This window comes from Barbus barbus (genome assembly GCF_936440315.1).
Source record: "Barbus barbus genome assembly, chromosome: 34".
Classification (NCBI taxonomy): Eukaryota; Metazoa; Chordata; class Actinopteri; order Cypriniformes; family Cyprinidae; genus Barbus; species Barbus barbus.
The window spans coordinates 10,003,923-10,031,765 of record NC_136762.1 but is presented as its reverse complement, the minus strand read 5'-3'; the positions used below and the strand labels follow the sequence as shown (position 1 = coordinate 10,031,765).

At 37.1% G+C, this 27,843-nt stretch overlaps 2 long non-coding RNA genes across 3 annotated transcripts in view; one reads left to right on the top strand and one right to left on the bottom strand.

The window, feature by feature from the left end:
• The window catches only part of LOC306854622, a 36,412-nt gene extending 13,253 nt beyond the window's left edge, over positions 1 to 23,159 (top strand). Inside the window, exons 2-3 of the long non-coding RNA XR_013782859.1 lie at positions 20,088 to 20,188; positions 20,818 to 23,159. This is a non-coding gene — a long non-coding RNA (uncharacterized lncRNA). The remainder of the gene's footprint in view (positions 1 to 20,087; positions 20,189 to 20,817) is intronic.
• On the bottom strand, positions 18,698 to 25,768 carry LOC306854623. 2 transcript variants are annotated; one of them, XR_013782861.1, is made up of 5 exons: positions 25,697 to 25,760; positions 25,541 to 25,599; positions 25,254 to 25,409; positions 25,049 to 25,150; positions 18,698 to 20,181 (listed from the first exon to the last, which is right to left on the bottom strand). It is a non-coding gene; the product is annotated as an uncharacterized lncRNA (long non-coding RNA). The 2 variants fall into 2 exon arrangements; XR_013782860.1 differs by lacking the exon at positions 18,698 to 20,181 and having other exon boundaries at positions 24,050 to 25,150; positions 25,541 to 25,596; positions 25,697 to 25,768.
• Positions 25,769 to 27,843: the final 2,075 nt, after the last annotated feature.

Here is a 27,843-nt window from a genome sequence, read left to right as displayed (position 1 = left end):
GTTTCATGCGGCTCCTTGTTTTGATTTCGCCCCTGAGGAATCGTTCCCCTCGTTTGACCCCAGCTTTCATTATGATGCATTTCTACTCTGTTTCCATTAGCCGTAGTGTTGAGGGATCCCACTTTGCATTGCTTTTGCCTGCCAGAGACTGTAGTGTGCACAGATTCTTACATGCTAAGCAATGCAACTGTGAGTATTAAAGTTATGAAACATTCAGTTTGCTCATAAATAGGAACTAGTTGGATACAAAAATATTATGTATCATGTAATTTACAATATAGTGCAATCCTTTCAAAAAATAAGGGTCAATTCACAAAGCACACAATATAGTTTGTATTTAATTTTTTATTTCTACATTTGTGAAAAACAAAATTATATTTCTATAAAATAAAAGCATGGTATAATTTTTTTCTCTTTCACAAATCTAGAAAAATAATAATTTGCAACTCAAATGAACACAAAAGAAAACTAAATTTTCTGTATATATATTACACATATATATATATATATAATCAGTCATTTAGCACACTTTTATCTAAATGAGGAACATCTCAAATCATTTACCATAAATGCAAACAATATTTGCAGAACATAATGCAAAGCGTATACTAGAGCAGAAGTGAATGCAAAAGTAGAGAAAGAGAGAACAAGACTTCTTTTTTTAAATTATCAGTTTTTATAGAAAGTTTTTTTATTTTTTTTTTATTGTGATTTAGTTAACCAATAGGTTTTGTCTTTGCAAACTGAAGTTTACAAATACAACAATATACAAAAAAAAAATATTATTTTAAATTTTAGCATACTATATTATGGTATAATTTAGTAGAAAAATAACAATTCAATTTAAAAAAGGAACAAATCAACAAAACATTTTAAAGAGGATAGTTATATATATAAAAACAGAATTTATAGTGAACAGTTACTTAATACTGAGTGAAAAGCATTAGATTGGTCACAATTTAAAAATTTTCTGAAGTGGATTTAATTCAGTTTTATTTCCCAAACATTGTCATAACAGCAGCTGTTGTCGATCAAGCCAATGCATGGCTGGTCAGATCCTATTTTTCATTTATTTTTAAAAACCCATTCTCATGACCTTCTGAATGGCATTTAAGTTCTACGCTTTACTAATGCCACAAGACATTTTAGTCTCACCCCTTGTGGTGCTGTGGTAAATGCTTTCAGAGATCTGAGAATTAAGGTGCAAACTTCAGTGTCTGTGTTTGTGGTCCAGGCAGAGTCCAAAATATGAGCCCGAGTTTCCTGAATGCATTTCCAGTTTCCATTGATGTCCTGAACTCAATGAGCTTTCTGCGGTTTTGAAAATGGGGTTCACCCTTTTATTTCTGTCCTCATTTTAGCTCGCCAGTGCTGTTACGATGGTGCCACCAGCATGTTTGGTAATGTGGTCATTATTCTTTATTGCAGTCTCGCACTAAGGTGCTCTTTAGTGAGAGCAGCCTGCGGCAATGACAGCAGTGCTGTTCAGAATCTGAATGAATGGATATTTTCATCTGCTGTGATCTTGAATGGATCTAGAGGCCAAGGGATAGTGGTGTTCATGAGTCATTCGACTATTTAGAAACATACTAAGCACGCAGGTTGCATTGCATTAAAAAAATGAAGGTTCTTAAGTGCTTCTGCAGGAACTTAGGTTAAAAAAACTCTACTTATCAAGAACTATTTTTCAAATCTTTACTTGGTTGATATGGTTCTTGGAGGTGTTTCATGCAAATCACATGTCTGCTGTTTTTAATGAATTTCCAAAATTGTAAATATTTTGCAACCTGTCATGTTAATCATTTAGCATTCAGCATGGCTTATGTGGTTTAGTCTAATAATAATACATTTTAATTACATGTTTTATTGCTTCAGTGAAACCTTTGTAAAAGCTACCAGTTTTTTGATAAACAAGTGTTGTGTTGCCGTAAAATACTATTCTAAATAAATATATATATGTGAATGGAACAACATTAATTTGAACCTTTTGATTCAATTTTGAGCTTTTAATGTTGGATTACAAATATTCTTGTTTGATCAGCTTTGGTTTAGTTTATTTTGGCTGGTCTGTTTGGTATTGTTTGATACTGAGACATCGGTACTGGATCATGTGACATTCTCCAGCTCCCGGAATAAGGATTGCATATAGTAATTAAATGAAATGGAGGGAATTTTCATTTTTACATGCCAGCTGTTGAAACTTGAGGCGTGAGCATTAGTCTGGCTCAATCTTATGAAATTTCCAGACTTTTGCAACTTCAATACAACTTGAAATATTTAGAAACAAAGAGTCAGTTTTCTATATTAAGTTTATATCATTTCAAGATGAAGACCAGTACTGCTCGCTCCGTGATTAACTGAAAGACCTTAAGAGAGAGAGAGAGAGAGAGGACCAAAATTTCAGTGCAGATTGCAGTTGGTATCATTTTAGTTCATTTGCATTTCACCATCCTCATTGTACTGCGATTCGGCGTCTAATGGATAACATACACACGCCTATGGTAAGCAATTAACGCTTAGCATAGTTTATCTGCAGACAATGAAAATAATTAACAAATTAAGTAATTCAACTGAAATAGCATTTGATTTTTTGGAAGGGGATTCTAATGAATGCTTTCACAAGCTCTTTGCTCGCATTGATCCTGAAATAATGCTTTATTTAGCCATATTGATGCTTATGGTTATTTTCAAGCCTAGATCATTTGAAATTCATAAAGTATTGCTGTTTTCATAATCATCTAATGTTGTGCTTGGCAGTAGTCTTGTATGGTGAGAAATTATCAATATATACTTCCATCACATTGGCCTCAACACTTTTGAGATATATAAATATATAATAAAGGAAAGCTGCCCAGCTCAGGTTTGAAAACTTGTAATAATTACTGTACTATGTTGATCAATCAATGGAAATTAAATGCATTTGCTATTTAATAAATTAACTACTCAGCCTTACTGATAGTCTAATGACTGTATGTGTTGTATAACCAGTCAGAATATTTATATATTTATACAAGGCTGTTCTAATAGAAAAATAAATGAACACGACAAAAAAAAAAAAAAAAAAGTTTATCTTTGTGTAATAATTAACATTTAAGTATTCGACCATGACACCTCAAACAAATGATATTATAAATACGGAAATCTTTTTGTGATGACCAGCTTGTAGGCCAAATGTAACTTTTGCAGACTTCTGACTATTTTGCAGTCATGTATCCGCAGACACTGGGGTGAGTGTCTATTTACTGCTGCTTCATGTATCTCTCCCCGAATAGGACCCCAGTTTTCCCCTCAATTATCCGACAACTGCCGCCAACAAGTCCCGCTAAAATACTGACAGTGTTTAGTCTGGCACTGTGCGAGGAGATTGATTGGCAGCTGGGTCAAACAAAGTCATTTTCTTGGAGCCTCTCCCAGCAAATCTCTACTTGAATCGAACTAGCGCTATCAGGTCCCTTTCCACAGGGGCTGACAAAAGACCTTTCCCTGCACGCCTCAGGCTCGTAGCCTCAGCTCTTCCAATCATCCATTAAAGCAATAATTGCTTAAAATTGACACAAATGGATGGGTGAGTGAAGGGTAGTGAGACAAGAAATGCAAGTGTTGGTATGAATTTTAATTTATTTTGAAGTATTTTAAAAACATTTCAGTGTATGTGTGAAACAGCTTTTAAACTATTTTACTTAGAAACCGCTACTAAATTTGACAAATACAAAGAAACAGCAAATAAAACATTGAATTTACAGTGAATTTTTGAAGTAGAAATACTGAAATTTTCTTGTAAAATGTACTCCAATAAAATCATTACCAACAATCAGTGTTGGGAAGGTTTTGGAAATATAATAGGTTACAGATTACAGTTACCCTATTTAAAATGTAACAAGTAGTGTAACTAATATATATATATATACACATACATACAAATGATAGCCAAATGATAATTTCCGAGAATAAATTATGCTAAAAGTAAAACAATTCTTCCAAAAGGTGTTTGCAGTGATTCATTCCTTTTAATTATTTTTCACAGTAATTACTGTAGTTTCAACTACACATTGTGATATAAACAACAGTTGGGAATTACCTTAATTGAAGTCTCATAGTTAATGAGTATTGACTATTTATCAAGCAAAAGAGGGATTTTCTCTGTGACATCTCTACATTTGGAAAAGTGCACCGTTTGTCAGTGGTATTTGCGTGTCACCGGCCAAAACTTCCTCCTGGAAAACCACACACAGGTGCATGATGCTGTTAAAATTGCCTATGAATTATTACAGAGAAGCACTTCCCATAACCTATCTCCAATTCGTCTTAAGTTAGAGTGGGTTGGTTCAATGTAGTTGGCTAAACTTCAAACTGGTATAGGACCTGATTTTTTGGCCAAATGTATTTTATAATGATTCAGTCATTAGTTGATCTTCACTTTTTGATGAATTATTTACAAGTTGGCAAAAAGGAATATTCAATAAAACAAGTTTGATGAGACAGGTGAAGGCCAAATGCACCTTGCTGGTGAAGTACTAACTAGATATTGACCTCTATCATAAGTCATAAGTAACCTCCATTAATGCAAAGGAGCTTTAATTAAATAATTGAAAGAACTGGCTTTTTCCTGCTTTCAGTGAAAATATTTTCTCCAAACAGCTGGAGAATTAAATCACATTATGGCAAGGGTTCTCTTTGTAAACCTTTTTAGGTCAGGTCTGGAGAGCTGCAGTGAGAAGTGTGGTGGATCTGTCAGTTTTCTCCTTGACTTTAATAAGATTCAGACCAGTCTTGTTTTCACTCAGCAAAATGCGGTGCAGTGTGTGAGTCATGAGTCCTGTCATATGTTTGAGTAATTGCTATGAACCGAGTGACTCCTCGACGCATGTAACACTGCCTTGTAGCCAAATGGCACGTGAGGGGCCCTACTCAGCTGCTGCTCACATTTGCTTGTTTAAGACTAATGGCACCATTGAGTTCACTTCACGTGTGCACAAACAGTTAGTCTGTAGCCAAAAATATCTCCCTTTTTCAGATAAACTGCCAAAACAATCCCTATCTGTCCTTGATTTCATTAATTTTGTTAATGCTTGGGATAAAACTAATCGATCAGTCTAGGTTTCCATTCTCACATGTCAGACGGTACAAATCCACTAAGGGATGGAATTTATGATACATGGAAATATTCTTCATAAATGAACTAGGATTTGTCACATTCAAGGCTAATCTTTGTTTACAAGAAATGGAACTGGCAGGATGAAAAAAACTTTTATGCAAGTAAATTTCGAAAAATGAAATTCTGCCATTGTTCCATGTCAAGTGGAATGTAATTATGTGTGACACAAAAAAAAGTTGTTTAGCAAAATGTTCACGTTGTTCATTTCCGTGTAATACAAGTCAATGGTGACCAGGGGCTTTCCAGTTCTAAAAATGAACAAAAAAATTAACGATGGGAGCCATTTTATGGTGCTTTTAGCCATTTTTTGAGTTTGACAAGATTTCTGAAGTCTTCTGAAGCCATAAGCCAACTTTGAGTGAGTAAAAGGCCACAAATTAATCATTTTCATTCATTTATAATGACTTAAAGGGTTAGTTCACCCAAAAATGAAAAATCTGTCATTAATTATTCACCCTCGTGTCGTTCCAACCCCATAAGACCTTCATTCATCTTCAGAACACACAGTATTTTAAATTATTCTTTACTGATGTCACATGGACTATTTTAACGATGACATTACTATCTTTCTGGGCCTTGAATGTGGTAGTTACATTGCTATCTATGCAGGGTCAGAAAGCTTTAGGATTTCATCAAAAATATCTTAATTTGTGTTCCAAAGATGATTGAATGTCTTGTGGATTTAGGGTAATCCTCACCCTCATGTCAGAATTTTAATTTTTGGGTGAACTATTCCTTTAAATTGCCATCTAATTTCAATTACTTGCCATTTCTTTGTAATTATTTGTAAAATGTACTATTAATTTCAGAGTGAAAAATTGTTTAGTGTATTTACCTTTTTTGCACTTGGCTTTTATTCAAAACAACTTGCACTGCTTTCATGGCATACATTTTATCATGCTTCCTCTGCTCTATTGTTTGATAGAACGCTTCTCACACAAAACTAAAATTAATGGTATTTTGGTATAATGGTATAATTCTTATAGATATATACACATGTTGACTATTAATGATACCTGAGTTTTTCTTTGGCGTGGGGAGCATGAAATGTTATTTTTTAGCCAGTATATTCTGACATGTCCACATTCTTTATTTGCAAAGCCTCATAGCTTGGTTCCTATTCACCATGCTCCATTTAAATTTACTGGTAATGTGAACCAGCTTATGGGCAAGGTTAAACTTGGAAGCTGACCACAAAATCAAAGAGACATATGTTTGACCTTACATGGCCATTTCAGTGGAAGATGTTTTTGGTTCATCATGTTTTGTTATGGAAAACAGTAAAGAGCTCAGATGGTGGTTGTAAATTTCTCATTCCAAGCCCAACATTGTCTACCACTGTGCGCCCATACAATGTTCGCTCTACAAAAGCTGTCAGTCAAGCGAGAGGTCAAGAGGTAATGAAACTGATACTGTACTTAGTGAGTCTTTAGACTGTCATTACAATGTTGTTTGATGTTTAGGAATAGTAGCTAACTGTGGTTTAGTTAGGGTTACTAAAAGTAATGCTAAGATGCAGCTTTGCTTTCAGCTTAGCAAGAGAGATCAACTTTTCCTCACAGAACATAGTTTGACAGCCCAGGGCGTGCCGGTATTTGAATTTCTGGCTATTTTTTTGAAAAAGCAATGTAACATTTGGACCAATCAGACACACAAATATTTGTTATATTTAACAAATAATCTCTTATGCCCCCTCACCTAACCAAAAGGCCAACTATGAGGATCTGTGGACCCTTCCCCCCGAAATGCATCTAACACCTAAGAAGGTAGAACAGGCCCCTGGTTTCATGGCAACCCATCTGATAACACTTGTTTTATTGCTCAATGGAATGCGGGTAGAGCAACACTTCCTCTTAGGAAAGACACATTACGTCATAAAATGTAATCTTCTCTAATTAATTCATAGAAAAACCTTTCTTTGAATGAACACACATATCTTCAGGTCATTGTGTATATTATTACTGTTCTTGTATATGTTTGTGTGTATTGTACACCATTTTATGCATGCTTATGATAGATCACTAGTTAATATCACTCTAGCTGTATCATGTTTAGTCTCTATCAATTCGTCTTCAGATGATCTAATTGAGAGAATATTATATGATGCAACATATTAGTGTCTTAAGAATCTTCAGAAGTTTGTGCATTAACCCAGCTGAATTACCTATGCAAATTACCATGTCCAGAGACAAAGAATCGTAAAACTTTCCCTCCAAAAATTCAGGACTCCATTGGCTCTTTGACACCCCAGAGTTGTGACCTGTATAGCAGATAAAGCTCTCACGTAAGTGACGCCCCGGCAGTCTGCGGTTCTGTTAGATCCTAAGAGGATGGGGAAGATGAGAGCTAAAACTCTTCTGAACACCTTAAGTTTTGTGCCAGGCCTTGCGGCCTAGTTTTTCCATTCAACCAAGCTCCTTGGACCTCAACAGATCTCTTTCTTAGCTTTTTTTTCCACTCACTACTTGGAAGAACATTTCTACCTCAGAACATCTTTGGAATTCATCACTCTTCAACCTGGAAGAACGTGATTGGGAGTCCAAAACTTTGAAACCATTAAGACTTTCATCTGAGACTGGTCGGGTCGAGTGTCCGGAATGCAAAGGCAGTGAAAGTATAACATTTAACTAAACGAAACAGAGGTTTAGTATAAGTTATAGACCCCATTATAAATGGTGCTGATGGTTTTACTGGTGATGGTTAAATGACTTTCTCCATAACTGCATTCTCTGGTTTTCCTGATGGCTTCATCCATCAACTCTCATTTGCCCTTTCCCCATGTATGAGTGATTGTACGTATGTATGTTTGTTTGTTAGACTAGTTTGCGTTAGTGTTTAGTTAATAAAAGTTGTGTGCACAAATTACATGAGTTTCTGGTTCTGCCTTGCAAATTAATGTTCCTTTACGATTTTGACCCTTACTACATGCTCTAATGTATTAATACTTAAGAAGGTGTTTTCTGTGGCCAAGAAAATATCCTTTCTTAGAGTTGATATGAACTTGCACTGAATGTTCGCTGGATGGACAGATCAGTTGATGGCAATTTAATTTTGCTACAGTTATTACTGTCAGCCGATATAAATAATTGTAATTAATCATAATTATTTATATACATTTCCCTATTGAGCTTATAAATTGTTACAGCAAGATTACCTAAGTGACTCATGAGTGGGAAAGGCTGTTGAGGTTTTGGACTAGGCAAGAGTTCTGTGTTATCAATCACTGAACTTGTCAAAGATTTTATTGGGGAACACGATCTGTTGAGCTACCTACTTTTTTTTCTTCAGTGAAGCCATTTCCGTTAACAAAGTTGAGCTCTTGCATCAAAAAAACTCCCCAACCATCATAACTGCTTTACATTTATAGGGATGTAGGTTGATTTTATTTTCAACAGTTTGTATAAGTAAGGAATGCACAATAGGAACAATAACAGTTATTGATGCTAGTTATTGTTTTCTTATTATTTCCTTTTGGATATGTAATATGCTGAAATCGGAGTTCATTTTTAATAACAAAAATAACATTGTTAAACATAATCTTTAAAATCTCTTTCTGTCATAATACTGTAGTGCGTAGCATTTAAAACTATAGATTTTATTGTAGTGCATTTATTTATTTTACACAAAATAGTATAAAATTTAAATCTAATCTATTTAGCTATTTATTATTATTGGCCTAACATCAAAATAATTATGTGCTTTTCTGTATTGGGCATTTTAATAAAAGTGCATCCTTACTGCGATTTTAATTTCATGTAGTTCGTTATTTAGGCGCTACAGGTAATAAAATAGGAATTTTTGTGTTCAAGTATAGCAAATTTATTTATTTATGTTCTTATACAGTCGTGGTCAGAATTATTGGCACCCTTGGTAAATATGATCAAAGAAGGCTGTGAAAAGTAATCTGCATTGTTAATCCTTTTGACCTTTTATTAAAAAAAAAATTCACAAAAGTCTAACCTCTCAATGGAGAATAAGAATTTAAAATGGGAGGAAATATCAATATGAAATAAATGTTTTTCTTTAATACACATTGGCCACAATTAACGGCACCCTTTTATTCAATACTTTTTGAAACCTCCATTTGCCAGTTTAACAGCTCTAAATTTTCTCCTATAATGCCTGATGAGTTTGGAGAACACCTGACCATGATCACCTGATCAGAGACCATTCCTTCATCCAGAATCTCTCCAGATCCTTCAGATTCACAGCTCCATGACGGCGCTTCTTCTCATTTTCTATAGGGTTCAGGACTGGAATAGCCATAGCAGAAGCTTGGTTTTGTGCCCAGTGACCCATTTTTGTGTTGTTTTTGAGGTTTGTGTTTGGATTATTGTCCGGTTGGAAGATCCAAATATGACCCATTATAAGATTTCTAACAGAGTCAGTCACTTGTTGATTTTTTATCTGTTGGTATTTGATAGAATCCATGATGCCATGTGTCTAAACAAGATGAAATATAGAAATATAGGCCCACAACATCAAAAATACAGCAGTATATTTCATTGTACACATCGGGTACTTTTTTTTTATCCCTGTGTGCACCAAACCCTTCTTGAGTGTTTGCTGCTAAAAAGCTCTTTTTTTTTAGTTTCATCTGACCATAGAAGCAGTCCCATTTGAAGTTCCAGTCGTGTCTGACAACTGAATATGCTGGAGATTGTTTTTGGATGAGTGAGGAGAATTTTTCTTGAAACCCTCCTGAACAACATGTGGTGATGTAGGGGCTGTTTGACAAGTTTTGACAATGTTTTCTGACCCCAAAACTCAACATTTCTCCAGCTGTGGTCCTTGTAGAGTCTTTGGCCACTCAAATTCTGCTTCCTTTGGGATCTATTTTTAGAAAACATGGTGTTTCTTTCCACTGTTATGCCGATGACACACAGATCTATATGCCATTTCAAAAGAATGACAAGAATGCTTTAACTCTACTTCTGAATTGCTTAAGGGACATAAAAAGCTGGATGGCCTCAAATTTTCTGAAATTTAACGATAGTAAAACAGAGATTATTTTATTTGGACAAACTGAAAATTTAGCCTCTGTAAATGTACATTTGGGTCCTCTGGCTGTGCACAACAAAGTAGCTGTGAAAAATTTAGGTGTTTGGTTTGACAGAGAACTCAAATTTGATAAGCAAATCAACAATGTTGTTAAATCATGCTTTTTTTAAGCTGAGACTTCTAGCTAAAGTAAAACCTTTTCTCTCTGCTACTGATCTTGAGAAACTCATCCATGCCTTCATTTTTTTCGCGACTCGATTATTGTAACACTATATATATATATATATATATATATATATATATATAGGAGTTAACCAGACAGCTTTGGCGCGTTTGCAAGCAGTTCAAAATGCTGCAGCCAGGCTGCTGACAGGTACACGCAAGCATGAGCATATTACACCGATTTTGTTCTCTCTCAAATGGTTGCCAGTTCGTTTCCGAATAGAATACAAACTTTTAGTGTTTGTTTTTAAATCCTTAAATAGCTTAGCTCCAACATATCTCGATGCCTTAGTAAAACGTCATACTTCTGCTAGATCTCCTTGAGATCTTCTGATCAGCAACTTTTAACAATTCCCAGAGCTAGATTAAAACTTAAGGGTGATCGCGCTTTCTCAGTTGCTGCCCCGAAACTGTGGAATTTGTTACCTGAAAGTATTAGATTAGTTCAGACGATCTCTAGTTTTAAATCATTGTTAAAAACTTATTTATTAACTCAGGCTTTCTCTTTGAGCACATCTCACATCTCTGAGTGCTGAGTTTTATGTTTTTTTTGTTGTCTCTTTTTTTTGTGTGTGGTGCTATGTCATTGTCTTTGTATATTTATGAAAATGTTCTTTTTTATTTGTTTTTTTTTTTTTGGCTTTTTGGTTTTCTATTTTTGTACAGCACTTTGGGCAACAATGGTTGTATTATTTTGTGCTATAGAAATAAAATGAAAAAAAAAATTAATTGTGCTCTTCATTGTGCATTAGGACGATATAGACACATGTCCTCTTCCAGGCAGATTCATAACATTTTATGTTGATTGGAAATTCTTAATTATTGCCCTGATGGTGGAACTAGTTTTCACTGCTCTAGCTCTTTTCTTAAAGGGGACCTATTATAACCCCTTTTTACAAGATGTTAAATAAGTCTCGGATGTCCCCAGAGCATATATGTGAAGTTTTAGCACAATATACCCCACAGATAAATTTTTATAGCTTGTTAAAATTGGCACTTTTAGGGTATGAGCCAAAACGGGCTGAATTTGAGTATGTTGCTTTAAATGCGAGTGAGCTGTTGCTCACAGAGAAGAGGGCGGAGCTTCAAGAGCTCAAGCTCTGCATTAGCAGACAGTGCTAGCCTTTGCAAATAAACATTCCACTATTAATACAAGCCTGTTATCTTTACAGAAAACTACCCGGTTTCAAAGTTAGTCATCTGATTATACTATGCATAATAAATTTGTGTTTATGAATTACACAGACGGGGAGCACGGCGGGATAAAAATAACAACATAGCTGGTCTCATGCTATTACAAACTTTATAAGTTCCAATTCTGATTATGAGCTCGACAACTTCAAGCGATCGACTCACATTGCTTTCATATGCAACTTTTAACTACCACATTCCTATTCATGATCATTCTGATAGCACTCGAAGGCAGCATCAGTGAAAACACACAAAGACAATGATAGCTTTAGCAATAAACCTTACAGAGTGCCAATAAGCTCTTTCAGAAGGGCAATTTGGAAAACAAACGCATTATACTTACTTTGTCTGGAGCTGACGTCCATGCACAAAGCATTGGTATTGATTCCTAAACATATAGGGGACGTTACCGATTTTTTCCGAGATATTTCCTTCGAAAATGAAATTTAACCACAGTGTCCTCGGCTCAGATGGGGGGAGATTATGGCGACTCCTATGTTCATTAGTGCATCCCAAAACACAACATTTGTAAAGCCTCTTTGGTGATGATACTGTATAGATCTCCAGTAATGGCAGACCGCTCAGGGATGTGTTTATGCTAATAGGGCAGACAGCGTCACAAATGGACGGGACTTTTTCCCCTCAGTGACGTGCACAGAGGGAGAATCTGAAACAGCTCGTTTGGAGAGACTGTTTATGATTTATTGGTTTTATAAAAAAATTTGTTGGTGGATTTTTAACATTATAGGCTGGTTGTGTTCACACACTGCGGCCACACAACTGTGTTCAAACAGCTTATAAAAGGGATTTTTGCATAATAGGTCCCCTTTAGAGCCACTTCACTAATTTGTGAAGCTCAATTATCTTTTGCTGCACACATAAATTATTAGTATTAACATAAATCTTTATGTCTCTAAATAGTGTAGGACAATCACTGCAGTGTTTTTCCAAGTCCATGATCAAATGAGCAGCCACTTGTCATTAACCCGTAGATCCGATCTTGTGATAAGTTTGATGGCACAAGCTCGTTTCTATGGGTCTCTGTCTCTGTGGTAGAAAGTCGTCCAGCATGTAAAGCCAGCCTGCTTTTGCTTTTTCTGTACATATTGAAGTTGCTCAGACTTGTCTATTGTAATTTATTATCAACTGACGTTTATGTAAACTTCTTCTAAAGGGATGACAGCAACAGAGACTGTGTGCATCCAGGTTGAGGTAGTAGGTTGTATGGTTTAGAATTTTGCCCTGGGAGTTAACTGTACAACCTTCTAGCTTTCCTTGGAGCTCACAAGCCACCGATCAGCATAAACTAAACTAAAAGAAAACTTTGAGATTTTGTCTACTTTTATAAATATCCTAAGGCAAATTAAGTAATGTGATCTAATGTAATGCATTTTTATTTGGAACGAGCATTTGAATTACCTGAATTTGTCTGAGAGATGGACTTCTGTATATCCTTTCACTAGTATTGAATGGAATTAAAGATTCATGCATAACCTTGCCAGTCATTGAGGATTATGTCTGTCAGATGCAAAGCTGCAGCCAATCACTTCAATTGCAGCTGAAATCGATAAAATAGTCTGAAATAGAATGTTTTATATCTTACAAATGCTTTCAAAACCAAGGCCTATTGTTAGCTTCCTTGATGTCTCTGTTTTTACAGTTCATTTCATGCATCTATCTTTGCACTAGAATGAGACTCATATTTCGACTACAGGGTGAACAGAATTGATTCTGTATTTGTCTACATCTCAGTCCATTCATCTTGTAAAACCACAAGAAAGCAGTTGACCTTCACTCATAATTTCAATGGCAACCCAACAAGTTTCCATGAGGGGAATTTTTCACTCATCTGTTCACCCTTTAGCCATTTCATGAGCCCAACGGATTTTTCTCTGAAGTTTTAATATGAATTTTGCTTAGCTCTGCCGTACCTGACAGACAAGTGATAAAGCTTGCTTTTGCTTCATGTCCAGTAAATAACCATAATGTGTACGTGGTGCACTGAGGTGTCATCGATTTGTCTGGAGCTGGTCTTTTCGGTGCTGTCAGAGAGTCTCATGGATCAATGCGGGCTCGCCCTTTGACCCCTAAGAGAAATCAATAGCATTGAGCTCAAGGGGCATGGGCAGCGTCGATAGAGTAGGCTGTCATTTGGTGTGACAAGACATGATAGTTATTAATGTTTGCACACTCTACACTATTGGCCATTACAGTCAATCTCAACTGAAATATTACTAGACAGATTTCATGGTCTAGAAGATATTTTAGTCAAGCAGAGAAGAAATGCTAAAAAAGTCCACTATTCTGAATTGAGAATGACTAATTTTTAACTAGAAAAGCAAATTTGTCAAGACAAGCAATGAATATTGGCTTGTTTGGAAGTACTGAAAAAAAAAAAAAAAAGCTTTGATAGATTTATAGATAGATGCACTTATGAATTGAAAGAGAGTCAGTTACATTCTGAATGTTGCACAATTCCGATATAGTGTTAAAGAGTACATTAATTGAATGGTTTTGTATAACACTCAACTGCACAAGGAGTGAGGCTGGAAATGTATTCACTGCATCCTTAATGCCCAAAGGTGAAGGTGGGGGTCAGCAGTGTCCAGACACTGAGGCAAAGGCTGTAATAGAGTTGATTGATTACAGGCACTAGTTTAGGGCCCGCATTGATTTCATTTGGTTTAAAAGTCCCTTGGCCCTGTAGAGTCTCCAGCGTCTGCAGTCTGGAGTCCAAGCGGACTTGGACTTGAATTATGTGTTGCTGTAGAAATGGCTCTGTTCCTTGTGGTGCAGTGGAGATTATATACTGACATTCAGAGCTCCTCTGAGGATGCCTGCATAGGGCAGGAGTGTTAATGAAACAGGGAATGAACTGAACCACAGGATATGCTGTTCTGCAAGTCATTATATCGTTACACGCACCCTCTCTGCCATTCTCAGTGTTTGTGCTATAATGTTAGATGTACTTAATGATGAATTAGTCATTAAGCATAGACTTATTCATAACATGCTATCAGCAGTGGTGTAAATGATTGCTTAATAGTTAATTTTGCAAAAAGTATGTCAGCGATTGACCCAGACCAACCGCAGAATAGTTTGTGCGAAAGCTTTATTGCTCTCCTCAGGTTTAGCGTCTCCTGAGCCGGGACGGGGTTGATGACAGGGTCGGCTGTCGGGAAGATATCGAGTTCGTGAGGTTTTTCTTTGGATCTTCAGCTCCACTTTCTGGCACCGGCCATTTGCCTTGTGCTTGAAGAGAAGCGGTCGTCTCACTCATGTGCCGCAGCCTCCTGCCACTGCGGGACAGGGTGATGGATGTCTCCCATAAGCCAATGGCAGCGAACGCCGGGGCGGGAATAACCTGCGCCTTTCAGTCCGCCCCCCTCCTAAGACCAGTCTGCATCTGATTCAGCACCCGGCTCTTCTCTTCTTCACCTCCAAATCTGATTTTTTTTCTCTTCTTCAGAGATGGATGGTGGCAGCGATGGCGTCTCGTTTGTTCGGAAAGCCAGAGGTAAATTGTGAACGCCGATAATAATCTACTCATTCCCAGGAGCATCACTTCGGTCCGTTCCCCCCCCTTCGTCCGCCTCGGGGGAGGACACGGGGCAGAGGTATGGGGGGCGGGAGGAGATTGGGGGAGGAGCCGGGAGAGGTGAGGGGAATAACATCACTCATGTTTTGGCTGGGGTGAGAGACTGAATTGCCACCACAGATGGGAGAGATTTAATTAAGCGTACTGAATAGTGGCGGCAGAGGTAAAAGAGGGGGTGGGGTTTGGTGTTCGGATGTTTGCCACATCTGTATGTAGTTGCCAACTAGTCGCGTCTCTAAATAACCGACTGACATCTTTGTCTTGAGGCAGTTCGGTGTAATCGCAAACGGGTTTGAATGTCCGATGCAGCCAATTTGAAAGTATCGCAGACTTTCGCTGGGGATTTCTATGTCTAAAGCTATTGTCTGATGTATATAACTGCAATGCAAGGTCGCTTTGTCCTACCTGTGATGTGGACGACGCACCTTGAGTCTCTGCTGGGTGTCTGCGGGATTGCAAGTCCGTCATGACTTAGAGAAGACAACAAAGAGGAAGGACTGACCGTCTGGCTCTGAGATGGAGGTGGGGAGGGGATGTGTTTCCTCTCCACACACAAAGACTGCAGAGCAGAGGGCATTTGTCTATCGAAAGTCCAATCCGAAAAAGAGGAAACAAGTCTCACAAGTTGTCATTTAGCTCTTTGCCATTCCATTTTCCGCCCCATCATCCTATTGTTATTTTGCCTTCCATCTCGTGCATATTCGCGCAAATGTCTTTGTATTTTACTTGTGACAAATGTCTTTTCACAGTGATCCTGTAGGACACAAAGCAGATGTGATGCAGCCAGACACAAACTTTTGGCAGTGTAGGAGCTGCTGAATTCAGCTTTGATGAAAGAAAAGAGATAGCCTTAGCTTGTTATGGCTGCCCTCCTCTTGTTCCCTGAGACCCTAACTCGTGAGTTCTTCTTTCAAAATCACGGGTCAGGAGCTTGGGAGACAGGTGGAGGGCTTTAGCACCTCTCCAAAAAATTCTCTCTCACAAAGTCAAACGTGCTTGTGCAACAGTCTGTTTGTCAACTTAGCAAATACTAATCATATTGTGTTATGTATATGGTCTTTTCACACTGCGCTTAATCCAAGGTTAACACCACTTTTAACCCTGGGTAGACAAAGCATTTCTCACTTCTGCTTTTGAAAGAGAGTTAACCCCCGGGTTAGAGCAGGGTTAACAAGGATTTTGTGATGTTAACCCTCTAATTGTTGTGCCAAAATGTATATGTAAAACAATGCAGTACTGAGTTTTGTTTATCATCACATAACCAATCATAAATTGCTTCGCTGCTTACCTCATTAAATATTCATGAGATTTAAGCAATCAGTTAACAGTCAGTTTTAGCATCTGATGGGGAAAAATGTATACTCTTGTACTACAAATGATTGTATATTCTTGTAGTTTACATATTTTGTAAAAGATTTTATAGCAGTTTATGTGGCATTTCCACATATTAAACAGGTTCACGTCACACATTTTGATTTGATTTTGCAAATAGGAATGTTAATGTTTAGTTTCCAGATATACTTTGTGAAATATACTGTGTGAAACTAACCAAGAATAAACAAGTGAAAGTGAACCTGGGATTACATTAACGGGTTTAGAATGACAAGTGTGAATATCCCACAGGCTATTTCTGTATTTTAAACTCTGAACTTGACATGACAATTGAATGTAACATTTCACACAATTTTATCACCTTGAGGCACAACTGGTTTGTAAATTGGGAAATACCACACATCTGGCAGCAAAGGTGTCTGATTAGGTGGTTTTCCATCTAACAAGTTCTCAGATGAGAGCATCAATTTATTACAATGCTACAGTAAATGTCTAATTAAATACAGCTAAATGTACATGTTCTTTATATGCAGTTTCGGTAAACCGAGATGTATCTTGTGGCTCTTTCACAAGCACAGCTAATGCATTAAAAGGCGTATCAAAAGGAGAATTCACTGGGAATTTAATATGTAGGTAATGCATTTGGTTTGCTTCCTGCTGGGCATATGGTTACTATTACAGTATATTGGCAGAGACAGAGACTGTCGAGAGTGTAGGGAGGGCAAATTCTGGTTTCAATCATTTTTCGAAGAAGTTCTCTGGCAGATTAATTAAAAGCAGATTGGCTCCTTTATTATGGAATTATCACGGAGGCAAGAAGTACAATGGAAATAAAAGGTGGAAAAGGTCAGTATATTCCATTACTGCCCATGTGCTGTCTGTGAACAATGAAGGAGGATTAGGAGTGTATTTTTTTTATCTAAGGAGCAGGAGGGATTTATTACCGTCACTCAAATATTTTACTTGTCGATAAAGTTTCCAATCAGACTCCAGGTCTGAGGATAATTGCTTTGCTTCAAGATGTCATTGCTTGGGTTTATGACAGCTGTAAGTGAGTCTTCAAACCATTTATGGATTAATAGCATAATTCTGCAGAATGCCTGCCTGCTTCATATTGAATTCATATTAATAATTCTCTATTCCAGTACCTGCTGCCCATTTGCATTAGCCTACATTTATTGTGGAGGTGTAATTATAAAGCCAATGGCTAAGTAAGATTTTGCTATTAATAAGTAAGAAAAATAAATATATATACAGTAAGTATTATTTTTGATTACATCACTCAGATTGACTCTTGCTCCATTTTTATCAGTTTTTTGAACCCCTGACTCTCTAGAATGAGTAAAAAAAGAAAAGAAGAGTGAATAAAAATGCAACCTCAACAAAATTGATTGTCCTCTGACGCTAACCATCCAATTACGCACTGTATAGCTTTTATATATTTATTAAACTTCATTCCAAGCCGTGGCAGTTTTCCAGCTAATAGGTGCTTGCTCCACAGAGCCCCCAGCAACAGTAGCGAGATAGTCATCCACATGAATACAAAACAGTCAGGCATGGCACAGTAAGCCCGAAGTCACTCAGCCGAATACGCATGCCCACTTAAAAGCAGCCACTGTGCGTCAGTGAAATAAAACATTGGAAAGAGGACTTAACTTTAGAGTTGCGTACCTTTGGGGAAGTCATGGCCTAATGGTTAGAGAGTTGGACTCGTAATCCAAAGGTTCGAGTCTCGGGCCGGGAGGGATTGTAGGTGGGGGGGAGTGAATGTCCAGCGCTCTCTCCACCCTCAATAAGACGACTGAGGTGCCCTTGAGCAAGGCACCGAACCCCTAACTGCTCCCCGGGCGCCGCAGCATAAATGGCTGCCCACTGCTCCGGGTGTGTGTTCACGGTGTGTGTGTGTTCACTGCTGTGTGTGTGTGTGCACGTTGGATGGGTTAAATGCAGAGCACGAATTCCGAGTATGGGTCACCATACTTGGCAGTATGTCACTTCACTTTGGGTTACTATTCAAAAGGGTTTCAAAGTGGAAAACATCTAACTTGATGGTTTACAGCTTGCTGGATATTGGCAATAAGATGGTGAGTGATTTATGAAACTGTAGAGTAGGCACTTTTCTATGTACTGTGAAAATTACAAATCAAATTGAGGAAGAAATTGGCAGTAAATCATGAGGCTGGTTGGACCGTTTTCTTGGTACATCACAATCTGATTTATTTGGAATTGCAAATTGAATAAAATATCTTGATTGTGGACTTTTACAGTGATTTACCACCAAGAGCAGTAACAGTATGAGTCATGAATTGCGGGTAATTTCTATAGTGCAGAGCTGGCACGATTTCTGCCCAATTTAAGTGATGCATTAAATATGTACTCCCATGGAGGTCAAGGAAGGCCTCAAAGTGACTGAATTTCTTAACAGATATTGCAAGAAAGATGCTTGAGGTCGAAGCTATTGTCTCCATTTACTAAATGAGAGTCAAATAAGGACACAATAGTTGCTTTGGTCGAAGCTCTTTTCTATTTGTCTTTTCCCCTTTCTCTTCTATTCTATCACACACACGTATTTGCAAGCACACACTTGGGGTTGATCAGAGTTGGCTGATGTCTGGGTTTTTCAGACACTGCGGCAGGCGCCCAGACAGTCACCTGAAAACTCACTCCATTTGAGAGCGCTGCTGCCATTGCTTTCAATACGCTGCATATAGATGACATTTTCACATTTCAATTTCTTGCTCAACTGTAATAATCTCTTGAAAATGTGCTGTTGCAAGGCAAATCAATATTTTATGATCTTTTTTGCCTAATTTTAACCATGCACCGTCAGACAACTCAGCGCCTGTGAGATTCACTTTAGTGTTGTCATTTGGATCCAGTCTGTAACTGATGCAAATGATATTCTGGCTCTAAATCTCCCATTGTCCCTCTTCAACTCTGTTCCGTCTACTTGGTGCCCTCAACTGCATTGCTTTGTAGGTGTTGCCATGACAACCCAATCCCTGTGCACCCATATTTCAGCTCCCAAGCGTCAACGTGGTGCACCGTGGCATTATTTGTATCGGCACCACCAAGGTCACTTTCTCTCAGCAGTCTGTCTCCCAAAGACGGCAGCCCTCATGTCCGTGAGCTACTGAGCAGACACGATGTGCACAGACACTATTTGATTTGAATACACAGTATCCTATGATTAAGTTTGCCTGCACTTTCTTAGCCACCAGGTCACATTTTGCTGACATGTTTTCTTGAAACTGGCTAAATAATCCTTCAATGCAGGAAAACCTCACTGCATGTCTCATATACTGAGCTTTAACTTCACTATAATTGTAGGGGTATTTTCATGGAATGCTTACTGTCATTTTTCTCTGTTAGCGAAAAACTGTGCATATTGTGCCTCATATGGAAATGTAACTGTTATTTATGGCCGATATGTAGGTTTACCGCAGATGAGTCGAGCGCCAATCTCTAAAACCCTCTAATAAGATGGTAAATGTGTGGTTTCGGCTCGAATTGAAATACCACAGGGCCATTTGAAATGATGTATATGTGCGATTGTTGCTGAAACTGTGCTGTGTGTTTCATTTGCAGGCAGTCGACGGTGTTTAAGCGAAGCTCCTCAGACTTAGCACATCTCCGTGTAGATAAGCTGAGAGGTCAATGAGTTCCCGGGCTGCCACAGCAACTGCCAAGTAAAACCAGACACACTATTAGATGCATTACAAAACTGTTGAAACTCTCTCTCTGTCTCTTTCTCTCGTTCTGCTTCTCTCTCACACAGAATACAACAGAAATGCACTCTTTTATTTCTTTCAAAGTGCTTTTGACCAGACAATAAAGTTCAATAAAAGTTAAATAACTTTGTTCTCCTGCTTGTTTTTTTCAAAGAAATATACCGAGACTTTTCTACACAGCACATACCTTACAAAAATTAACCATGGGTTTAATACAAATAAAACCAAAAAACCATGGTTACTATTGTTAATGCATGGTAACCACAAATGAACCATGCTTTTGCTAGAGTAACCATAGTTTAACCATGCTATTTGTAGTGAAACTGTGATTATACAAATGTTAATTAATACGCCAAAAAAACATGGTTACTATAAAACCATTGTTAATTTATGTAAGGGATACTACAGATGATTTTAACAGTTCAAAGTAGTCCTTGCTGTTTTAGGAGGAGGATATGATGGCATTGGAGTATAAAATATGCCATATAGTTTGCTACCTGCTTGGGATTATGGATCCAAAGAGCAGAAAAACTGGGTTGCATGGCATTCTCCCATGCAGCTAAAATCATTCATCTCTCTTCCACCAGTGATCTGAGGCAGCGAATGAGAGCTGCATTCTAATAGGATGAATCCGGTCACTGCTGTAGAGGGGTACCAAGTGCCGTGGGAGTCCAGACAGAGAGCCAGACGCAGACAAAAGCCCCATGCTTCGCCCAAGTTACCTGCCACAGACACTACCTGCTTCACAACCTGACCTTCTCTCCACAATACCGTCTCTATTGTTCACTTGTCAAGGGCAACGAAAAGAATAGCTCCTTTTTTCCCGTAAGAGCTTTTTTCACAAGCCATATTAATCGAATATCTAAGCTTCACTCATATTGCTCTAACTTTGTTATTGTTGCTCAACTAATATTATGTTTGAAATAGTAAAAAAACAAAATGTACATGAGTTTGTTTCTTCACTGGAACAGATTTGGAGAAACGTAGCATTTCATAACTTGCTTACCAAATCCTCTGCAGTGAATGGGTGCTGTCAGAATGAGGGTCCAAACAGCTAATAAAAACATTACAATAATCCACAAGACTCCAGTCCATCAATTAACGTCTTGTGAAGTGAAATCTGAATGTTTGTAATTAACAAATCAATCATCAAGGCATAAAAAAAATGTCTTGTCTAAATCAGGAGCGAAATATGCACAGATCAAGCACCATTTACAAGCATAAACAGTCCAAAACATTTCCAAACAAATAAGTTGCCGGTGATTTTGATGAGAGAAAACAACAGAGGATGGATGTTCTTTGCTGAAGGAAGTGCTGTTATGGTTAACGGTTTAAAGTTAAAACACCTTTATGATGGTTGTTTCAGCTTTTTGCTTCACAAGATGTAAATTGATGGAGTTGCGTGGATTACTGTGCATTATTGAAATGTTTTTATCAGCTGTTTGGACTCTCATTCTGACAGCACCCATTCACTGCAGAGGATCCATTGTGATAAATTTCTTTAAATCCAATGTTCCAATGCAGAAACAAACTTATTTTGGATGTCCTGGGGGTGAGTAAATTTTCAGCAACTTTTCATTTTTGGATGAACTATTCCTTTAATATGCTCATCTGTCAAAAAAATATAATTCATATACCCAAATAAATGTGGAATATACCAGCTACTGCGTACTGGATGGAGTTATGAATGTTTTGAAGCTGGTAGCCTAAGGGCTGGAGAGATGCCTACCTCTCTCCCTTCACAGGCCTCTGTCTAATTATACATTCCACTGAGAGATCTCCACTCAAATGGCCTGATCACTACATTTGCAAATTCATATTTCTATCCAAACTTTAAACCAGCCCCAAATAAGTTTTTTTTTTACTATAAACAGTTATATGAACAGAACAAATATCAGTAATCACATATTTTTTTTTTTAAAGCACTGGAGTGCAAATCAACCTAATGCTCAGAGAACATGAACACTTGTGATTACTGAACCACAAACTTGCCAAAACCACAGAAGCAGAGGTCCAAACCCCATACTGAGTCCACAAAGAGAATTCGGCTTTGTTGGAGGGGAGGCAAACACAGTGTTCCTACCTCTATCAAAAAATGCTGACTTTGTATTTAGTACTGTCAATGAGGGCTTTAAAGAAAAAGCCTTGCATTCATCCCCTGTCTAGTTTAAATATCACAAGATAATAAGTTAGATTCATGCTGAAGCAAGGATATATCAGAAAAGAAAATTATACACAGATGTCATGGCAGATGTCACTTGAAATAAAATGTTAGATATCGCACACACAAACTTAAGGATGGTATACAACTACTCTTTATACATGTTAAAACTAAATTGGTCTCATTTGTAGGGTTCATGTTTATTTACTCTCTCAAATTTATTAAATGTAATTGATACAGATGTAATCAACAGTGTGACCACTGAAAATAATTAAATAAAAACAATAGATGAATCTTCCACTGCAAGATCAGAAATAAATGTAATAAACTTAAAATTCACTTGCCATTGCAATTCACGTCCCTAACAATGTTTTCTTTAAGTAGCACATAACGCACAGTGGAAGTGAAATGCTGTTCTATTGTAATAATCTAAATATATCAGAACAATCCATTGTGAAGTTAAAGCCTGCCATCTAGTGGAGTACAGCATGGTCGGATTGCCAACTTTTATAAATGAATGACATAACGTTTATAATCCAGCCTTGTTTTGTTATTTTGATTAAAGTTTTATGAGAAAATAAGCCTGGAAAATATCTAACATGGGTAGTTTATAGCGTTAACTTCACTACTCTAAAAATGGTTGACATTTTGAACAGGTATTATTTCAGTTTTCATTTAATTTCATTTCCATTTTTGTTATGCAGCTGCCATTTCAAATAAAAGACGATATTTTGTTTTATTTTATCTGTTAAAATAAATTAGAAATTTATGTTTGTTTGTTTTTTCTCTCAGAGTGGCTTTGAACTCCCTATTTGAGCATTTTTAAAGCATTGATATGATACCTGATTAATATTTATTTCCTCAACCCCCAATGGATCAGTGATTCCAACCTAATCTATAGGGCAAAGGCTACTGTTCTAAGTCATTTGGTTGCTAAGGTAAAAGAAAGTAAGTAAGCCAGGATATGCTACCAGTGTGGATTGAAATCCTACCCTGCAGCAGGTGGAATTTATGAAATTATCATATTATCATATTTAAATTTCAGCATGTTTGCTTGCAGGAAATGCCTAAATAGAGGACAAAGCAACTGTGCCGTAGGCTCTCACATATGCACATTTTCAAGCAGTATAGCCAGAAAGGATGAAGCAATATGCCAAGCTCATAAGTGTGTGTTGGGGTCCTTTGAGATAAACATATTCCAATTTCTGCCTCCTGCTCACTGGATTTTTTTTTTTAAGAAAAAACAAAGAAAGTACCTGGTAGACCAAAAAGTGAAGAGTGATTGATGCTTCTGATGCTGACCTTCCATAAAAGCTCCTCCTTTCAAGCTGTATTCTCTTCACATATCCCCTCTTTCAAATATACCCACAGGTACAGAGCTGGGTTGCTCTTGCATAAGTACATGGGCATTTACTGTATTGGCATTTATTGTATTTTACAATAGTAATACTAGATTCTTACTAAATCTGTTAGGGAAAGTGAGGTAATTTACTTCATATATCTTAGAAACCTCTTTTATATTACCTGACCTGACCAGGATAATAAATTACTATCCTCACCTTATTTGACTCATCTAGTTATCGCTGCTTACCTTTAGTAACTTTAATGAGCCTGCAAGGTTTGAACATCCATTTCGGTGCGTTTTTTTTTTTTTTGTTCTGTAAATTAGTGGATAATTTCTTGCTCTTGAGCACCCCTTTTTACCCTGCTGGTAGAATATGTAACTACACCACCCAAAAGTATTGAGCAAAGTACAGTTTTTTTTTCTTTCAGCAAAATACAAACAAAGTAGTAGTAGTAGTAGTGGTAGTAGTAGTAGTAGTATTAGTAGTAGTAGCCCTTTATTGTCACTAGTCACAAATACCAGCGAAATTAATTGTGTTTTAGTAGCCTACATACAGATAATTTTTGGTGGGCCCCTAAAAGCATGAAGCATTTTTTTTTCTAATAGGCCTATATGTTTTAATTATTATATGTGTAATATAATAATCAATTCAGTGTTATTGATAACAATATTGCTTACAATATTTATTTGTCACACAGTTTCTGAAACCTGACACTCAAACACTAGAACACACAAATTTTCAGCCTTTCACTCAGTTTTCAATTGCATAAAAAACATTTTACAAAACACAACACACAATTCCCTATGTAACACAAAAATCTAACAGGAAGTATCACAATTTCCTTTTTCAAACACAACCAGTCAAAATGTCACACTAATTCCAAACGTGCAAACATGGTTACACCAACCAATCATGGCTTTAGAATAGGCCTATAAATACACATCTACACAAAAACACATGGTTGATGTATTTATTTTCTTTCGTACTGTGTAATACTATATTCACAACCACAAATGCTTACAGTAAAAAAAAAGTTTGGTTTAAATCTTGCTTTCGTGTTTACCATGAATCTTTCAATCTTGCAGGCTACATAAATGTACTCAGGAGCTCATGAAAGAAGAGTTTTAGGTTTTGAATAACTGTGTATATGATTTATAAATTTAGGCTAACCAAGACTTGTAATAGCACTTGCATGTTGCTGTTCTTTTGTTGGTTTTGATGAATATAGAAGAAAAAAAAAGTTATCAGTAACTTCAGATCAGCTGATTGATGAGTTTCAGTAGGTACTGTGAGGAAAAAGAAATAATGTACCTTTTGTGTTATTGTTTTGCAGCAGGTTGGTCATGTTTCCTCTGACTTCCACTTTTCAGCACTCAAACTGGTGATAAAGTGCTCTCTGAGTTAGAGGAACATCTATAACAACCAAATACAGCGTGTTTAGAATATTATACAATTACTTCAGCAAAACAAATAATTATATTTTACTATACTATAACTGCAAACACCAAATACTCACAGTTATCCACAGAAAAAAAGGAAACATCTCCATCAGCTGCTTCTCTGTTTGTTCTTCTTGGTCCTGAATTCATGTTTTTAACGGCAGTCTGGCGGTGATTTGACCGAAACCTTGTTTCATCTTTTCCTATAACGTTATGTATAGGTCCAATACAATCTACAGGGCAAAAAAAAAAAATTAAATAAAAATTACGTTAGACTATATCATGAACTCTCGCCAGCATTATTAATCAAGTCACAAAAGTTTTTATCAAGATACTTCAGGGATTCATGTTAAAAATGACAAACCTCCCGGAGAATTGCGCAGGTCTGGACAACGCGATAAACCACCTTTCTTCTTTTAGCTTCTTGAAATAAACGTGTAACGTTAGTCTAACTAAAAATGACAAGGGTTTAGGCAAAAGTAATTAAAATAAGCTCAAATGAATTCATTTTCTCACTTACCAATGTAACCGTCGTTCTGCTGAGCGCTGAGCGCACCGTGAACCGTTGAAGTTTAAACTGTGGCGCTCGCGCGCTTTTAAGTGGTCACTCTCGCGAGAGACGCGCGACTGAAATGCGCCGCTGTGCAGACGGGACAAAACTGATCAGCGCATAGACAAACGTTCAAGTTGTTTGCCGTTTATGCCAAAGATCATTTTATGCATCTGTTTGGGGGGATGAGTTATAAGAAAAGCCTTTTAGAATCTAACTGAAACACTGAAACTCATATGAGCATGTTGCTCGTCAATAAAACAGCTGCAGGACATCTTACATGACATGATAACTAGAACTTATTATGTTAGTGTGCTGATTAAATAGAAGACTAGCACCTATTAATGAATAGATCAAACTGTCCAGATTGCTATACACTGCTAGAACACATGTATTTCTACCAGATCAGTTTGTTGGAATAATAGGTTGATTCAGTGCAGATGTAAATTTTAAGTTTTATTTTCTTTGGAATAAAGGTGTGTCAAAGTAAAATTGAAATAAAAGCACAAATATAATGTAGTATAATAATTTTATATAACCTAATGTGTAAACATAAAGCATAGTTTAGCCCAAAGAACCCTTTTGTGCCAAAAAGGGTTCTTTCTCCTTATAGAACCTTTTTGGCATAAAGGGTTCTTTGGAGTTGAGTATAGAACCCTAGGGTTCTATATAGAACCCCAAAGAACAGAGTGTATAGTAGTGTTGTCACGATACTGGAATTTCTAACTTCGATACGATACCTTGAAAAATATCGATATTCGATACCATTTTCGATACCACGGAGAAAAAACTGCTACAATATTAAGGGGGTAATTTTTTTAATTTAAAGATAAATGTAACAAGTCGAGAACATGCGGTATATTTTACATGAACAAAAAATGTCTTGAGGTACTGCATTTGTTGATTTATTTATTAATCTTTTATTAATCTTAGCTAAATGTTAATTGAAACTAACGTTTACTAATACATGTACTAATTAAAATCCAAAGTTCTATTTGTTGATATTCTCATTAGATTAGATTAGATTAGATTCAACTTTATTGTCATTTATGCAGAGTACAAGTACAGAGCTAATGAAATGCAGTTAGCATCTAACCAGAAGTGCAAGAATATAGTGTTTTATATACATATAAGTGCAGAGTAAGTGAAGATATGATTTACAGAATATACAGTGGAATTGCTATATACAGTATTGAGCAGAGTATATACAGAATATAAAATAGGAATGCAATGTAGGGATTGTATGTACATTATGAACAGAGCAATGTAGATTATATAGATTACAGATTATATATACACATTATGAACAGCAGAAACGTGAGAACAGTGGTAATAAATAAATACAGCTGGATGAGTGTGCAAAGTATTGATAGAACAATGTATTCTATGCAAAATAGCAGTAGTGCAATATTTTATAGAAATAGTTTACTGTGCTTGTACAGTAACAACTTTAAACAGTTTATAGTGTAATGACTTTAACAATGTGCAGTCTGTGCAAAATATGAGTAGTGCAAATGCATGTGTGTAAAGTACTGTGACCAGTGCAGTAATAAGCAGGTGCAGGAGTTAGATTAGTGGTGTGGCGTTCAGAAGTGTCACAGCTTCGGGGAAGAAGCTCTTCCTGAGCCTACTGGTGCGAGAGCGTAGGCACCTGTAACGCCTGCCGGATGGAAGGAGGGTGAAAAGTCCATGGTTAGGGTGAGAGGCATCCTTGATGATGTTTCTTGCCCTGCCCAGACAGCGCTTATAATAAATGTTCTCAATGGAAGTTAACTGGGTGCCGGTGATCCGTTGAGCAGTTTTCACCACCCGCTGGAGTGCTTTGCGGTCAGATGCGGAGCAATTGCTGTACCATACTGAGATGCAGTTCGTGAGTATGCTCTCAATGGTACAGCGGTAGAATTCCACAAGGATCCTGGGATTCAGGTGAACTTTCTTAAGGCTCCTTAAGAAGTAAAGGCGCTGCTGTGCCTTTTTGACCAGAGTAGAGGTGTTATGGGACCAGGTGAGGTCATCAGAGATGTGGATGCCAAGGAACTTGAAACTCGACACACGCTCCACTTCAGCTCCGTTGATGTAGATGGGTGTGTGTGCATGACTCCTAGTCCGCCTGAAGT